This window comes from Motacilla alba, chromosome 2 (genome assembly GCF_015832195.1).
Source record: "Motacilla alba alba isolate MOTALB_02 chromosome 2, Motacilla_alba_V1.0_pri, whole genome shotgun sequence".
Classification (NCBI taxonomy): domain Eukaryota; kingdom Metazoa; phylum Chordata; class Aves; order Passeriformes; family Motacillidae; genus Motacilla; species Motacilla alba.
Window position 1 is genome coordinate 119,664,042 of NC_052017.1, and position 16,900 is coordinate 119,680,941.

Consider the following 16,900-nt stretch of genomic DNA (forward strand, 5'->3'; position numbering starts at 1 on the left):
TTCAAGGATTTATCCAGGATTGTAATGGTAGGTAACTTCAAAGCCATATTTTTCCAAACAGGCTATCCTAAGACAATAGCCTTTGAATTGTTTTGCAAAATACAACACCACTAACAATAACAAAAAAGTTGCCAGAACTGCTGAGTTAACCATGTGGCTTTTGAGCTTAGCCTGGCTTCAAAAATTCTGCATGACTCATGCCTTTACATGATGAAAATGTGTTAAAATTAAAAAGAAAATATATTCTTCTTTATGTTTGTAGAGAGTAAAAGAAAGTCAGACAAATATATGACATTGTTATAAAAAAAAAACTACTACCAGAAATGAAACATGTTTGGGAATTTCAGCTAGTGGATATTTTGTAACATTTCTAAAATTTCCAGTCGTATTTATCCAAAAATAAAAGAAAAGTAAGGAAAGATTATTTTAGGAACAATATTTGCTAAAAATTATTTCTGTCACATCACATGGAAATAAACTGATTTTTTCATATAGAAATCAGATATTCATATTGAAATAACACTGAATATATGACAATGCGGATTCATAAATGTTAGAGATAAAACTTTGTGAAATTTGATTACAATTAGCATTGATCTATCAGTTCAGTCAGGGGAAAAAACCCACAGAATTGATTAAAAATAAATAACTTTAAAAGGTCCTTAACAGCAAATTACTAAGATACATGTGTTACTTTAAACCTTCCCCATAATACACCTAACTATATCATGCTGTTTGATAATGTCAAGCTTAATCTCTCCCATCTCAGCAATAAACATTAACAGTAATTGCCACAGTAGGTGAAGTTGGATATAATCTGAAAACCGTAATGTTGAGTGGAAGCATTTAATATGTCATGAATGACAGACAGGACATAATTAACTCTCCCATAGTTTCCTCTGATCATTGTTCCCAAATGTGATCTGGGTATAGAAATATATTTGAGCCAGAAAAATCATTAACCCACACTCAGGAATGGCTCTCAAACAATAGATACTGAAGTCCTTTAGAAAAACTTCAGAAAAGTCCTTCTGTCTGTAAAAAACCTCACATTGCTAAACTGAATTTTTCATCGTAGATGCTAATGCTAATCAGTCATGGCCCTTATATAAGAACAAACTCCAGCACAGACAGCCATGGAAATTGAAAGGAAATGGATTTTAGGGGGGTAAGAATATGAGATAGCTTGTCAATGTGTGAAGCTGTGCTCCACTGTCCCACTTTGTGAAGTTCTGAGTTTCATAGGTTGGGTTAACCTAAAGGGTCAAGCCTGGTAACCTGAGGGGCACACTGTCACAAACTGAAAACTAGTCTGAAACAGTAGAATTAAATATGCATATGAATCAAGGTGGGCACAATTGCTTTAGGTTGTCCCAGCTGAAGGATCAAAACTCCATATTGCAAACAGCAGACCAGGAAAATATTCATGCTCTCCACATGCTATCTGTATGCTATTGCACAGTCACTGGAATGTCAAATGGAGAGCAGCAAGGTCCTTTTACCATTGATTTGTTCTAAATTACAAATCTCATGTCTTACTACATTACCAAAGCATTTCTGGCTGTTACCAAAGTAAGAGAGGAGAAATTCAGCTTTATTTCAGAAAAATACATGTAGCAGTCTGTACATTGCCTTGCTAGTACCAGTTTAACGTCCTTATATCTCAAGTGTTTTGATATCATGTGTTACTCTCTTCTGCCATGCAAATCTACACTTGAAATCATCTCCATATCTAAGCCATTAAGACAAGTAAATCTATCATAAAGAGAGAGAGAGAGAGAGGCAGTGGAGGATGCTGTAATCTGCTCATGGGCATACTGCAGTTAGAATTTATCCTAAGTAAATCTATCAGATCAGTTGATAAATACTGTTAAAACTGAGCTGTACAACCTGAGGGGTTTACGCATCCAAACCACTTTATTTTTCTTAGTGTTTCCTTTTATATCTGGCTATTCTTGCTGCCACTGTAACCATCTACTACATTTTTTAAGCTTGCCAAGTCTTTGCCTTCCATACTGCTTTAGTTGTTATTTACAAGTGTGGGCTGTAGAGAGGATAAAATAAACTCTATGTGCCTAAGTCTCCTGTGCCAGAAGGCATGAAAGGAAACACTCAACCAACAAATTTCCATAAACGATTGTGGGCATTCATATGCAATGGTCTCACATCTCAGACCCCAAGCTTTTAAAATCGTTTTGCCTGAGAAGTTGCAATTACAGAGATAACCCAAAGACAACCCTATATTTAATTTTTATTGCTCTTAATGGCCTTCTAGGAACTATGATTAGTGAGGGACAGAAACACTGATCCAGGGTAGTTATTTCTCCTGTATGTCTCATTTGTCCAAGGGAACAAGGGAACAGAAAGGCACAAAATAGGGGGTTTATTGGCAGTCAGATGATCATGACTTTTTTCTGTTCCATGCTGAGATCACAGGTGATATGGAAAGAGTTGGGGCTATTTGGAAGTGAACCACAACAGAAACTGCCTGAGAAGTTAGTAAATAGCTCTTGTACTAACACCTTCTGCATTCTCCTCAACTGCTGCAAAGTGTATGTCACAAACATCCAGCAAGCAGAGAGGGGCTTCAACTCTCACTTCAGTCAGTAATGAACCAACTCCTTTAGTTTCTGACTTCAAAAGCTGTCAGTAAATTTTGATAATAGCAACCTGCCATTAAACAAATAATTGGCCAAGCTCTCCAGATCATTCTGATTCTTTGTACCCTACTTTTCATCCTCATGTGTATTTCGTACGCACACACCCCTACACATGCACATCACCATGCACCCAACTCCACTAATGCTTGAAATTTCTTACATTCTTTTCCCTTTATAGTTAGACATTAAAAATTGTATCTGGTGAACTTCTCACGGAAGATATTCAGCCTTCCAGAAGGCAGGATTATATATACATATATCTATATAAAATAATGGCAAGCCCAACTTTATTTACCTGGTAGGTGTTTAAAAAATAAAATTGTATTTGTTGATTTCTGCTGCTTTTTTTACTCCCTTGCTTTTTGTTCCCTTTAAGTCATTAAAATCAAATAAATTGTTTTAACTCTGCATGGTGGTTCTAACTGTCCTACTGGCCGGTCCATAATTCTTGACTGGATCTATTGAAGGAAAGTGATTTTTCTTCACAGCGACATTATTTTGTAAGAATACCTTTTGGTTTCTGTATCTAGATTTATGCGTATGTGTGAGAGACCTACAAAATATGTACATGTGTGTGTGTGTGTGTGTGTTTATGTATATGTAAACATAAAATTTAAACCCATATATATATGAATTTATGTATATTTCTGTATGGGTATCTATGTTTTCATTTATAAAATTTCAATGTTGGTACCATTTTGAATCGATAGTGCCCACTGGTCAAAGGAATGAGCTATTTTTCCAATGGATTAGCAAGCTTAAAAGAGTCCTCTGGCTGTAAGTGGCAGATCCATTTCAAGCTTTAGAGTATTCACTGTGTCTATAACATGAGTTGTAGTGAGAGACAGACTGAGATGAGAAAGTGAGGTAATTCACGTGCCATTTTGCAGCATCATACGGCATTTTCCTTTTTTGGCTTGTTTGTAAGGACAGGCAGGCATTCCCTGTCAATCTCATGCAAATAACTCCAATGCATACATACATGAGCAATAATCTTTCTATTTTTGTCACTTGAGTAATGCCTTCGATGTAACTGAGAACTGAAGTGAAGATGACACATTGCTAGAAACAAATCCCTATAGCCAAGGGCACCAGGGGAAGTCCCACGTCTGGTGTCCTCATTAGCAAAAATTTTAAGCAACACCACTCATTTAACATGCAATGACAAAACACTCCCCACGCTAAAATCAGTCAATCTATAGAGGAAGTTAATAAACCACGGTGGAGCTGTCACAGTTTCCTGAAATAACGTTGGAAACGTGTTTAGAAACTGCTGTGCTGCATGCACATAAATCTTCCCTGTACAGTTACCAGGTCAAGATCTCTGCCCACAAATTCCAGACAAAAAAAGTTTTGTAAATACTCTTCCCTTATTATTGCATGCATCACAGTATGCCGGTATATTGCATGCCATCACAGTATTAGTCAAGCATATCTAGCTCAAAATACTGGTGTCAATTGTCCAAATGTGTGTTGAAAAGCAACACCATTTTTTTTTTTTGCTTTTGCTTGTTTTTGCATGCTTTGCCAATGGCAGACTTTATCTGAAGGTGGTTCAGACCTCCCTCCTAAAACCAAGAACAGACAGCATTTCCCATAGTATTGGGCTTGACATAAAGACAAACTTGATTTCAAGTGCTTAAGTGTTTTCAAATAAGTACAAAAAGACATTTAGTTGATCACTTAGGTGCCTGAGGTGCCAGCCAGGCCTAAATAAAAGAAAATCTAGTGATGAAACCAGTAACACATGTTCAAGAGAGGACCCTTGAACATCAGTGGCAGGGTGGCCTGGACAGAAGCGCTCCTAGAATATGGGGAGACTGGAAAGGAAGCATGGAGGGACAGCAGTGCCCCAGAAGGGGTGAGGGAGACTTTGTCTTGCAAATTGCAGCCCTGCAGCCTCTCTCCCACTACAGAGCCTATTTGGAAATTCACAGCTTAACCGTATGAAAGGTATTTCCAGGTTGGGGCTGTGGCTCAATCAGTACAGCAGGGCCAGGTGGGAAAGCCCTGAGCTGCGTTATTGAGGAAGGATGTAAGCACGTAGTTAAGTACTTTCCAGAAATTTGTGTATAATCAGATTTCAGTTACTGAATAATTTATTCCTAATTTTTGCATGTAAACATTCTTAAAAGCTTCTTGATTAGTTATTTGGGATATATTTAATAAATGGGACAGACTGACAAATCTGAAAGGTAGCTGAAGAACAGACAGATACACATCCTAATGAAGTAAGCTGCTCTGACTGTGTTTTGAACAAGCACAAACTGTGCTCCCATGGTCTTATGAGAGAAAAGCATCCATTGTGAAGATGAATTTCCTTGGGGAATGGGCACTGTTTTTTCTTCCAGGCTCTGGCCTTTTTCTACTTACCACTATTTGTGCTAATGATCTGATTTTGTTCCTTCTCTGCTAACAGCTGGACTTTATTCTTTTTTATGAAGTCTGAAATTTCATGGATGAAATCAGATGCTAAGCTGGCTATTTGCAGCACATTCCCCAGTAACAAAAATTGTTTGAAATCTGCCATAGAACATGGGACTGGATTCTGCAGCTTCTATGAAAGCGCAGAATGTGCTACTTGCTACAGGCTTAAAGAATGAAGTATGTGAGCCCAGAACTGTGTGCCACATCTGTAAAGATATGGCAGACTGTCTGGCATTTGACATTTCTACTCCCAGCTTTAGTATAAAGTGGTGCAACACAAGGCATCAGCCAAGAATAGCTTCAGAAAAACAGCCATTTTTGGAAGCTATTCCAAAGTTGCTTTGCAAACCCAAACACTTCAAAGGCAGTGTAAACTGTGGTTGTCCTGTATATCACTGGGAAATAAAAAAGATACACCGATACCTCCTTAAATAGAAATATTTTATCATGCTCCAGTATTTTAGCTCCTATCTGCATAATTTTATTTTCTACTTAATTTCTAGGCTATTTTTTGCAATTCTTTTAAAAATTTTAAAGAAAATCTTTTATTTGGAAAAATTGTTTAGGTTTTCTCTTTTCACAGAAAACAATCTATTTGGATACTATGATCCTACCTCAAACTTTTACTGTAGCTTTATACTCTGACCTCTGGTGAAAGCCTCTGTGGCAGAGCTCTCAGGTTGACTCTCTCAACCAAAAGAAATGCCTTGTGTTTTTGAGATGATGGATTTCCAGCAGAATGAATTTTTGAGGGAAGGCCAAAGGAAAGAAACAAATCTTTGAACTTACAGTAAGAAAATAAATCCTGATCTCTCCAAGAAACAGTTCTGTTTTGTCCAACAAAGCAGAAGGAGTCTTGCTAGTCACTCAGGAAACTTAGACTTTGACCCGTCTCTGCTGTGACACACTGCAGTTAACTTTTCCAATCCTGTTTCATTGGACAAATGTGGGATATTTCCTTCCTTGTTTGTGGGAAATTTTGTCCCTCCCAGACAAATGTGACACTTCTAGCAGCTTCTGATGCCACAGACTATGAATGTCCTCTGCCTCCATGGGTGTGTGTAAGAAGAAAAACCTGTTTTCTTCTTTCATGAATTCAGACTAGGTCATGACAATCTCTTCTTTTGATGTGGCAAAATCCATGGTGACCACCTCTATATCTGCAAGGAGCTGCTTTGGCATATGTTCACTTGCTGTTGCCACTTCCCTCTCCAACATGCCATCCATTTGGTTACCAGGTAACACGCATTGCTAGGCATTTGCATTAAGCATCGATGCTTGTCATGTTTTTTTACACTGGGTTTTTAAAAATAACCAAGGTTAAAATAGGATTGTGTTATGGCTGGGAATCTTCAGATTCATTCTAGTGACTTGTCAGGATATCAGCAGTATAAAATCCGTCTGTGTACAAAGATATTACTGTTTAATAAGCACAGGGCCAAATCCCTGAGGATGCAACTGATTTTGGTGTTGAGAGCTAGAAACTATTTGATATATTGCCATATGACAACATAAGGCCATTATTATCCTCTTCAGTTAAAAAGAATAATGGGCCAAATTCAAGTCTGGTTTCAGAAGTAAGTGAAAACCTGAAGTTATTGGAATGCTTTTTTTATATTTCACAGATGCATTATCTCCATTAGCAAGAAATATTATTCACTTCCCACAGAGTAAGTAGCACACATCAAGTTCTTTACCAAAATGGGATCCATGATGATGTGAATGCTAAATTCAACTGGAAATTCTCATTGATGATTTTAGGGAAAATGTGGGGGGTTTTTTTCTGAATTTCATCTTTCACAATTTTGTGTGGAAAATTTAGACTTTCAGACAAAACCAGAAAATAAACAATGCAATGAAAACCCATACTTATGAGATCTCATATGCCTGTTTTGTTGAAAAGTGAAGCAGCCCAGACCCCATAATGCACAGTGAAAGCTAATTCACTTGAGTAGTTCAGCAAGATGGAAAGTGGGAGACATTTTATGGGAAGAGGAGTCCATCAAGACAGGCTTTTTTCTAGGACTGAAAGTATAGGTATGACTAGCATATTTGAACTGAAACTTCTATATGCTTTTGTGTTAACATTTTCAAAATAAGGCATTTTGACTCTGTGTCAAAAGACTTTGAAATGAGGGGAAAAAACAAAGTTACCATCCATTCTCATGTATTTGTAGTTTTTGGTACAAAAGTCTTACTGATTTTCGATGAAAGAAACAACAAATTGTTTGGCTGAACTTCAGGAGGGTTACAGTTGAGCTGATTCCTAGTAATGCCAAAGGATGTTGCTGAAGTCTGTTCACTAAAGAAGAGCCTGGAAATTCAAGTTTTTGTATGAATTATCAGTCAATGAAGAATCACACCCCCCAAAACACCTATTGTTTTAGCTATTTAGCTATTGTTTTAGCCTGAATTTTGAGATTTGGCATTAAATGAAAAACACTCAGAAAGTATAATGCTTCACAAAACACTTCTGCATCTTGGGTATGTGTCATAGTTTATATCTTCAGTTTGCTATTCAAATATGTTAGTTCTGTCTCTTTTCATTTTTTCCTGGGATTTTATTGTATATCATAAAGAATCAGACATCTTCCAGTATGTTAATCACTAGCACTTCTGTCATTTCTTCTTCCATTGCCAACTGGAGGCATTTTATATAACTAATATATAATTTTTCCTTCCAAAAGTAATATTTGCATCTCCCAGATGATATTTTGGAGTGTCAGTTTACTTAGTGTTAATGGATATATTTGCAATGACTTCACCACAAACCAGATAAAGCTCAGAAAAACATTAACTGCCAAGAGTGGTTGATGATGTTTTTCTACTGCCATGGTATCTCATGGTGATGAAATTACTTGGGTGTACAGGTCATTTTCATATTTGGTCTTCAAAATGCTTCAGTACATTCAAGCAAGTGTGTATTAAAATTAGAAAACTATTGTGGAAGTGACAATCATGAAAAGAAGAAGCAGGTGTAAATGAATTATTCTTTAAACCCATGGCTTGCTTGAGTGACAATAGGATGGATCTATTTGTTATTAACCTCAATGTGCGTGTGTGAACATGGATTGGAGACAGGGAGACACTGAAAAAAAATAGTTAAAATGCAGACAAGTATAATCTCAAGATGAATTCCACCAAAGCTGGGAATACCATTCCATGACTTTTACGCAACCTGCAGGGTCCAGTACTGAGGAATGACTCTGGACGGGCAGTGTGATACATTTCCATTCTGTGGTTTCATTGCTGACATCTCTTCAGCTGCACATGGAAAAACAAAAGTTGTTATTCCAGTTCACAGGCCCCTCAAGGGAATATCAGGATTTTCTGGGTGTTACTGTGGTGCTTCCCTACAGATTGCTTTGCTTATTTCTCTGCAGACATTTGCATTTTCAGTTTGCAATGCGAAATCATGTATTTTCAGACCTGTAAGATCTTACGCAGCAAACTGCTCTTTAGATGATGCTAATAAATAGCAGTATTTATTCTTAATGAGCTATTCAAATAGGATAAAGAGTGCCAGACTGATAACATAAATATGACATTATTTGACTACTGTCAAGGATTTGGAGTATTTCTCGAAAATAAAGGTATTCTCAAAGTGTTGCTTATGTTACCATCAGACAAGTCTGGTGCTCAGCACTTCTATAAATGTATGAGACAGTTAAATTTTCTAAACAGTTTCAGATATATAGCTAAACAATGGAATCCTGTGTGTAGCTTATTTCTTCCGATAAATGTAAGCCTTGTTTTGCCTATCACATATTTCAATGAATAGAAAATTTGGACCCTTCATGAAGTATTTGCATGAAAAAATAAAACTTCCTACTTAAAAAAAAGTTTGAATTCAATAAGTGTAAGGGGGTAATATAGTGTCTTTCTTGCACAAAGAGGACAATATTTTCTTCCCTTTGTAATATGTTTTTCCCCAAAGGATTATAAGTTCTCTAAAGACACAAAGCTGTATTTAATGGTAGTACTATTCCCTGAGGGAAGCAAATTGCTTCTAGAGGCTACAAGGAAGGCCTCAAAACAGTATTAATTTACATCCAACTAGCAAAACCAGACACATAAAAAACATTGTGACTAAATCTGGTATTACCATGTGACAATTCTACAGTCTCTGCTTTCAAACACAAGTGTGTATTAGAAACACACCAAACAAAAGAAGGGTCAAACATGATTACCACAGGAATCATGGCAAAATCACATTTATTCCATTAATACACAAAACACTGGGGTGGGCAGAAATCTGGTTTAGAAGATTGTGAGGATATTAAAAGAGGTATGTTATGGATGGGATATCCGTTGTGGGTTGCCAGCCTGCCAAAACACTCCCAAGCCATAAGCGCAGCCATAGATGGAGGGTGATGGCCAGATGGGGAGAAAGGCAGGGTATCTATACAAAGTCCTCAAATCCCAACCTGTATTCAAATCTGTCTTTTCTTGACAAGAAAAAACTACAGAGTAGGAAAGGTGGTGATAGTATGGCCCATCAGCAATCTGATGAATACCTCAAGGGAGCAACAGAGCAGTTTGGCGGCATCCACATCAAAGGAATTGCACCCTGGATTTTTGTCTTTTTAACAATCCTGTCAAGAATATTTACTATAAGAAAAAACTTTCTGTAAAGGTATTCAAATTATGCTTTCAAGATGAAGACCATGATTACAATTTGAATTTATGAGTGTATTTTTATAAGCGTAGAAAACCACTTTTTTTTTCAGAAAAACTCTTGCAGTTTGAGAGACAGTGCATAGTAATGCATTTATTCACTTTTCTTGATATATTTAATTGACAAAACGCTCTGATGGCTCTCACATATTGAGACATCAGTGGTGAGGTATATGCAAAGCTTGGAAAGAAAATAAAAGAGGTTACAGAAGAGATATCTATACAATTATCTATACAAAATATCTATACAATTTCAAATCTGGTGTACTTTCTTCAATAAAAAAGTGGATATGGATCACCAAGAAAATTGGTTTTTTGCATCTATGTCTTCCCAGAAGGCTTTGATCACTGCATGATATCATGAACCATTAATGTCACTGCGGCATGAGTTAAGGACAATGTTTATCTTGAGCTCAGTTGCTGTTACCAGCAAGTTCTGCAATTTCAACAGTGATCCCTAGTACAGTGCCACAAGGGTATATTTGATGTCTCGACTTAATGGGTAGCTTCAATCGATGTTGTGCCATGTTTCGCTAAACAAGAAGTCATTCACTTGATGTACTAAATTTTATTACAGGGATAACAGCCCAATAACTTCTTACAATCTGAAAACACAGCTTCCCTGGGCATTGCCCCTTTCCTTTGGAAAGGAGCAATTATTTGCACCAACTAGGAATACATATAACCTATGAAATATTTGAAGCTCATCTTGGTTTCAAAGGAAAAAGGAAAAATCTCTTTTTTTGTTGCCCCCTTCCTAGAAGTTACACAAAATACCAAGCTGTAGTTCTTTTGTTGATGGTGTGGGGTTTTTCCCTTGGTTGTTTTTTTCTTTTGGTTGGTTAGGGTTTGGTTTTTGTTTTGTTTTGTTTTGGTTGGTTGGTTTTTGGGTTTTGTTGTTGTTGTTGTTGGCTTTTTGCTCCACAGAAGCTGATTTGGATGCATGTACCAATAATTCCAACCAATTCAGGATGTGACAAGAGTAATACAATAAGCACATTTGCATTTTGGTCTACTTACATCTTAGATTGAGACAGAATTGTGAATCCTTTAAAGTGAACCCAAAAGGGATTTCTCTCACAATTAGGAGAAAATGAGCCATGAGCACAGATATAAATTACACCAGCCTCTGTAAATTCATCTGACTGCCTTCAATCTGATTTCAGGACTTTAAAATGAGAGAGAGAGAGAAAATGTGTCTAACTGTTCCCATGAAACTGCAATAAAATGGTTAACACCTTAAAGCTCAGTCGAAGCTTTCTGACTGCAACAATGGCCAAGGCATTAAGACAAGAATTTAATGTAACAGGAACACCACCAAGAAGGGCACATATGCAGCAGGTTCTGCCTTAGGTAAAGCAGCAATTCATTCTCCCATGCCAAATCAAGCAAAAAAGCAAGATGCTCTCCATCATACATAAATGTCTGATTCCTGTTAATATATGTGAACGGGAGGAGGAGATGCTTCTTACTGAGAATCAGGGGTAAAAATTTGAATTTTGGTGATCTTGGAGGATTATTTTTGTGACCTCTTTTTTTTTTGTTTGTTTCAAAGAGAGGTTAATTTCCTTGTAATTTTCAAGTGGGTATGAAGGATGATGGTGGAAATGATTCATTAACAACCTTGAATTCTCAGACTGTTTGAAAGCTGACATCTTTATCAGTACCTGCTATTTCACAGAATGGACCTATATTTGCATGTAAAATGTACATGTAAGGGCACAGTATTAATAGTGGAATTAATCCAATTATTCTGCTTTCAGACCAGAAGGATTCATTCTGCAAATTAAACTCTCTGTAACTGAACCTTTTTTCTAATACTGTCTATCCAATCTTCAGCTGGGTCCAATAGTAGGAAACAAATGTAGGTCTTGAAAGAAGTCCCAGCATCACAAGTGGTGCTGACATCTCTTTCCTGAACACAAAAGGAACTTTAAACTATCTATAGCTTAGGGGCATTCACTGAACACTTAGAAGAGTCACAAAGTCCTGATGCAGTTCCTTCCTGTGATACCCAAATATTTTAAGTTTTGTAAACCATATGTCAGAAATTTATACTAATATATCTCAACTGCTTCCTAGGTCACAAAAACATTCCAGAAAGTGTGTTTCAGGGGGGCAGTTTCTTCTAGTCTGATATTCACAAAAGTTTAATGTTTGTGTGTATAGATACCCAGAGAAATGTAGTGAACTAATTTCCCAGCACTGCCCAAGTAGTGAGGCACTGCCTCGCTCCAGTACAAGCATGTGGGAGACTGCCAGCATGAATTTTAGGAGCTGAAACTTCCACACTTCCAGATTTTAGAGTTGCTGAGGCATAGGAACATTTATGTGGTTTATCAAAAGCTTCCGGACAGCTGTGACTCATCATGGTACACACACGTTCTCTGTCCTTCGACGGTGTGTCTAATGCATGTCACAGTGCCCTCAGAGCCAGCACAACAGCCTTCTCTCTCTGGAGGCCATCCACAGATGGTAGCACAGCATGAGGAATCTCAGACAGAGCACAGACAATGGCTCAGGCCCCATTAAAAATTAACAAAATTTTGCACTGATTCAATGTCACATTAAAATAATGCACTGCTACACATAATTAGACTGATAATGTAATAAGGAAGCTCAAAAGAGTCATAATACACATAATCTAGGAGCAATCTGCGATCTGTAATCTGCAGTTTGTGCAGAGTTTCTTATCTAATTATAGAAAAGCATAACACTTTTCTATATGTTGAAGTCCAGTAATGAGTCTAGGCCAACTCAAGAAGCCTAAAAATTTGAGCACGCTAAAACAATATTTACTACTGCAGTATAAAGATGATGCTTTTTTTTCTGTAGGGAGAGAGATGTATATGTGCAACCATTAATCTTTAAAGATCTTGAGAAAATATAATATCCTTAATAATTGGATACTTCTAATGAACACCTGCCAATATAGCATATTCAAAAAATCTTCTTGATTTAATACATCGTTATTCGGGCACTCTCAAGAGCTTAGGGAAACATTAATCATGATGATGAACTTTAAGTTCATTTACTAAGGTATTAATTTTTCTCTATGTGTCCTTTGTCCTGCTCATACAGTTCTCACTTGTAGGCACCTTTCTTTCCTTACCTTGGACACTGTCCTTGTAACATCCAAGTCCCAGATGACTTGTAGCTCTCCATGCCAAATTCCTGCACATCAGACAAACTGGATATGTAACTGCTCTACTAGAGACAGCTGGAGGCATTTCTGAAAGAAAAGCACAAGTGACATTCAGCACATTTTTTACTTAGAGATAATACAGCAAACTGCAATTCTCTGAATCAGTGAAGCCTAATTTCCTAAAGATCTGTGTCTGAGTGTTAGTATGAAAACTAAATTTTAATATTAATGAGAAGTCTTTTCTGGATATTTATAAGGGCTTCTCTAGGGTGAATTCTCTGGTACCTAATAGCTCACACTGCAGCTTTTTCCATAGTTAAAGATATTTTTTTCCACTACCTGATGAAAACCACAAGATTTTCTTTTAAAATTGCATCCAGCTTCTGCCTTAGGGCCTTTCACTCACTAAGGGATCATTCTGCTAAGAGGAGCTAAATAGAATAATGCAGACCTGCAGTACTCAGAGTGAACCTGCTTAAAATATTCAGGTGGTGAAAACCATTAGACAATTTCAATAGTAATAAATGAACAAGATAAAGTAATTTCTGGGAAGCATTCCCCTTATAAAGAGGTTCAAATGTTGCTCCTAGTCATATTAAATAACCAGGATATTAGAGGGAAAAAGGACTGCGTACTTATCAAGGCTCACAACCAGCAGTCCAGTATTGTAGATTTTAAATTTTTCTAATCCACTCATTTTCAACAAGTGTGCACTTTAAAATAACCTTTGGCTTTAAGAATTAGAAACAGATTCTATTGCTCTGCTTGTCAGTCTACTTGGGCTTATTCCTTGTTTCACAGAAAGTCAATCTCTCACTAGAGAGAAGAAAGACATGAAAGTGCTTTCCTATCTGAGAACTGTCAAAAAATTCAGTTCATCTTCAGTTCATAGAATGGATGGTTAGGTCTTAAATGATGGTAATTTGTATAGTATTTGTATAGTATTTGTATCATTCTCTAAGTAAGAGCTTCATCAAGAGACAGAAATGTCTCACTGTAAATTTACACTGGGACTCACTCTGAACACCTTGAGTTAATTGCACAAGTCCATGACCTAACCATTTCTTGCTTGGAGGCTCACAGGCATCCTTCAGTCTGAAGATTAAGCCTATCCCCAGTACAGACAGAAAACCCCATTTATTGTAAGAATCTCATGTTTGCTAAAGATACAAGTCTGAGAGTTTGTTCTAACAGATTAGCCATGCTTTATGTAACGCAGCTGATGTTAACACCTGACTTTAAGAATAAAGAAGAGAGCTGCAACAGCCAGGAAAGAAAGCAGAGAAAAAGAGCTATATCCTCCACATCACCTTCTCTGGGTGATAAAGACATCCTCCTTCTCCACAGCCATGGTCACCTTTTGCCTCAAACACACAGGCTTTTAGCCTTTTCTGTTGTGAAGGACTGAATTACTGTCACAGTTTTCTTTTTCAGGTCTTCAGCTCAGACCAAATGCAAATGTACAATTAAGTTTGTCACAGTTTTTCTCTACGTCATAATTAGCTTTGGCAGCAATAGCGTGGCATGTTTGCTACTCTAATGAACCTGATCCTCACTCTCATAACCAATGCACACAACAGCAGAGAAGGTGTTACGGTGCAGGGGTCATGTTGCCATCCTGAGTCTCTGGTGGGTTTGAGAAAGACCTAGTGGGGAAGTGAAATTATATCATGGGACCTATAGTGACTTGCCATGATTCCAGAACACTATGCAAATAGCAAACATGAATAATTAACATTTAAAGCAAGAACTAAGCACCGGGCAAACAATTCCTAGACCAAGATATTTGTCTATGTCATTTGCGAGTAAATTCAATTACAAACAAATTAATAATAATAACAACGCAAGTTTGTGCAAAGCATGGGGCACAATTTCCTGTTACTTGAATCTTCTGCAGTCATCTCCATCCAGGCAAAACGAATGTAACACTTTTCAAGCCAAATTTGGTAGGTTTTCTTACCTGTTTCAAAGTCACTGCAGTGATACAATCAAGTACTCAGATACATTAGGATCCACTGACCACGTCAGCCTCCTCAGCTTGGCATCTGACAGCTCAGCCTGATTTCCTGGGGAAAAATCTAAGTCTTGGTCTTTCAGGACCATTTTTTCCCCCCACAATCTCTTTCTCATCACTTCTAAATCTGTTAGCCCCTTTCAAAACATCTTACAAACTTTCACGAAAAATATTGACGGGAGAGGAAAGGAATCCACATTAGTCTCTCTGCAGAGGCTGCAACACACTTTTTCTGTTACTTCATTAATTTAGTAGAAACACTGACCTTTAAGTGTATAGAATACAGAATCATCCACAGCATATTTCACTAGCAGCTAGGGAATGAGACGCAGTGAATGGAGGGTACTGAGTGTATCTGGTAAGACAAGGAGTATTTTAGGAGCGTGAAATAATGGAGCTTATGGGAATAATTTTCAAGTAAATTGAAGGTAGCCAGAAATAAAGATCACTGAAATATAAAACAAGAGTCACTTCAAAACCAATCTGTTTAATCTGTAGCAAGACTATGAAGTTCCATTACTCTGCTTCTAGTCTCAATCAACTTCCATATTTGAATCACCATGTTAGTTTACATTCCTCAAAACCAGTGTGTTTCATTTTTGTATCTATACAGTACCTTTTACATTCTTCCATTGATTTGCAAAGGACATAATATGCAAATTAAGAATAAGATTTTTAGATTTTTGTTTGGTTCTTGTTTTGTTGCTTTTGTGGATTTTGAGTTTTTAATGGAAACAATGAGAAACATGTTCTAGCCAAGTTAGGAAAATGTGAACATGTAAATTTACACCTCCAATACAGGTTTTTTAAACATAATGCCATTGCATTCATCCTACACTACAGGAGATTTTAAAAATGGCTACAGTAGGTATAAAAAATGTCTAATGAAATATTTCAGAAGAGATTATGGTGTGAAACCCACCAATTGAGATTTCATATACTTAGGGGGAATCTGAGGACTTGACATGTAATTTTATAAAAGTCATATTTCCTTGACTTAAATAACACCCCATGGCATTAATCAAACCCCACAGAGCCAGTATGCAGAATCAGAATCAGAGTGTTCCTGTGTAATAAGAAAATGTGCATGACCCTAGAAATTGCATCAAAAAGCTGGTCACTTACTGGTTGATATTTCTGAAGCTAGTTATGAGCTGTCTTGGTTTGGAAAGACAGGTGTCTGCTAAGGAAGGCAGGAGCCTCCCCTGAAATGGAAAATGTAAACCCCCTCCCTCTGGATTGCTATAAATTTTAAAATAAGGGGCTCTCAGGCAAAAGTATGGCAGCAAGAATAACAGTTCTTTATTAGGGAAGAAAATAAAAAGATAAAATAAACAATGCAGTAAACTAAAACAACACTGACAGAGTCAGAAGACAACCTGACACCCTGTTGGTCAGGGTGTTGGTAGCAGTCCAATTGGAAATGTGGCTGCAGTCCTCCTGGAGTGTCAGGTGTGGTTCTGTTGGAGCAGGGATCCTGTAGAAAGGGTGTAGTCTTCCTCTGAAGATCCAGTGGAAGAGGCAGCTGTTCCTCTGGGAAATCCAGTGGAGAAGCATTGCTGGTGTTCCAGAATCTCCTGATTATATCTGGGTGGAATGCTTGGCTCTTCCCTCTGGGCTGAGCATCTCAGGATGGGATGCTATAGTTCTTATCAGTGACATTCAATAGCCTATTATCAGCAGATATCTCCCCGGAGGGAGGATTGGTTGTGGAAGAGATAAGGAAAACTGCCCACTTAACAGAAGACAACTGCCATACAGATGGCAAATACAGAATACAATTTGCTTGGCAATCCAGGACATGAGCATAGAGCTCTTGAAATGTTCTAGCAAAGCCAGTGTGTTAGTATCAAGATACTCATTTAAATTTCCTTCGGTTTGATGAATTTCTATCATTTTATTGAGCTGAGCTTCAAACCAGCTCCATTCCCTGGCAGATGCTGTGGAACCAGAAACCTTGTCTCTCTTCAAGAACCT